Source organism: Nothoprocta perdicaria, unplaced genomic scaffold, assembly GCF_003342845.1.
Source record: "Nothoprocta perdicaria isolate Ctin4 unplaced genomic scaffold, notPer1 scaffold_22, whole genome shotgun sequence".
Classification (NCBI taxonomy): domain Eukaryota; kingdom Metazoa; phylum Chordata; class Aves; order Tinamiformes; family Tinamidae; genus Nothoprocta; species Nothoprocta perdicaria.
Window position 1 is genome coordinate 4,057,197 of NW_020455415.1, and position 2,192 is coordinate 4,059,388.

Genomic DNA, 2,192 nt, shown 5'->3' on the forward strand with positions numbered 1-2,192 from the left:
TAAAGAAATAAATAAAGAACCAGGGCTGAATGGTGGCTCTCTGGGGCCATGCTGTTGTGGAGGCCTGCAGGGAGGGAGAAGGGTGGGCTGAGGGCAGGGGCGCTGCCAGGAGGGGTGAAGGGAGGAGGGGGCCTGTCCCTGCTCCACTCCCGTGGGTGCTCAGCAGAGGCGGTAGGGAGAGGTGGGCAGAGCTGGGAACGGGCCTGGGGTCACCCCTGTGGCTCCCATGAGGAGTCTCTGTTGTACTGCTCGTGCTGCTGCASTTGCAATGAACACACCCAGGGACAAAACCTGAGGCTCTGTGGCACCCGCAAGGCGGGTTTGTGCTTGGCAGTGGTTGCCTCAGGTGTGCTGCGACATGGCAGCACCGCCCAGCAGGCCTGGGAAGCTGCTGCGGTTCACTCGACCTCCTCGGGAGAGCTGAGCTGTTGTTCAACAATCTCACTTCGCCAAAAAGACAAGTTGCTCTATGAGCTTTTAGTTTATTTATAGGTAAAAATAAATAAATTTTTAAAAAAGCTTTTCCATTTTGTCCCAGCTATCTGAAAGAACTGCTGTAACTGTGAGGCTGCAGTCACAGCTGGAAGTGCATTGGAACGAAGGCTGCTTGTTCAGGCTGTCATTAGACCTGCACAAACATTAGCAATTCTTCTGATGTATTTATTTTTCATATGAATTATAAATACTAAGAGAAGTAGAGAAGGTTCTATTGCTATCCATCACACCAAAACTCACAATCACAATATATTATCATAGCTGCAATTTCTCTGAAAGAAATGTGTGATGTTAAAATACAAGTAATGGGGCAAAATCATGCACCTCCTCATGAAATTTCAAATCTCTTAAAATCACTAAGTCTCTGCTTTCATACCTCCTATTGGTTCTTAGTTTCAAACCCTGAAAATACAAGCTTCTGTTTGCTGCATGGCAATCTCTAATGTGCTCTTACACTATAAAAGAATATGCAAGATTTCTTGTAAATTACTTTTTTTTATTTTTAGTGTGAAGGATTTAGAATTGCTTAATTTTTCTATATTATACGTTCACCAGTTTAGTGTGATTATTGTATTTAGATACAGTACTGAAGTAAATTCAATACTGTGATTGCTAGGYGATGTATCTTGAAGAGGAGGAGTTTGATTCTCTTTTCAGCAGATTTGGATACTCTTTTCAGCAAATTCTTGAGGAGAATGAAGGATCAATTCAATCTAATGACTTAGCTTGACAACCTGCTGTTCTCATTAAACAGGCTGTCCCAGGACTTGCCTGCTGTTGGCAGAGTGTCCAGGAGAACTGAAAGAGGAAGAGGGAGCAGGGACACGAAATCTGTGTATAAATTAAAGCACTTGAGAGATTAGGGAGTCCTAACTCATCATGAAGAAGTTCAAGTAAAATAGACATTTTCTCCTCAAATTGTTCACGTTGGGAGTACTTTTGCTAACCAGGAGTGCTTTATTTTTWATAAGGTTGTTTGGGAGAATAACTCTGCTAAGTTAAAAAGCAAATCAGATCACAGTACGATTTGAACAAATAGTCATCTTCAGCTATAATGATCCCTATGGGAACAAGTGATAGCAATAAAGGAAGATTTCACTCCACTGGAATCAAGTTGGTACTGTTGATTGTGGCCTTAATCTCCTGTACCTTTGTAGTATTTCACTTTTACTTCACTGCTTAATTATTCTTTCCATGTCCAAATATCCAAATTCTTTCCCTGTCCAATATTATTACCCAAAGTATTTCTATTTTTATTACGAGTGTCACCTATAAYGCTATTATTTTCTTGAAGTATCCTATGCAGTCTACTGTGATTACAAAAGAGAACATACATATATGTCACTTTCTGCAGTTTTTTTTCTATAGATTCATTGTTAATGCTGTTTTCATGTTTTTCTGCACAAATAYGAAAAATAGAAGCTTTCTAAAGGATGAGAAAAGGAGATGGCACTGGGGCCATTTAAATGCTTCAGGTCAAAGTAATACAACAATCAGCCTAGAGAGATTGTGTCCAGCTCTAACACAAAGCAGTCTGAAGTTTTTGGCGTTCATTTCAGGTCATAATTATTTTCTTGTTAATAAATTAGGTTGCTGACACGCAGGCAAACTACTTCTGAGCACACAGAATGGAAGGGGTTGCTCTGACTTCCAATGATAAATCCCTAGGATTTATTACCTTAAATGAACCTTTTTTT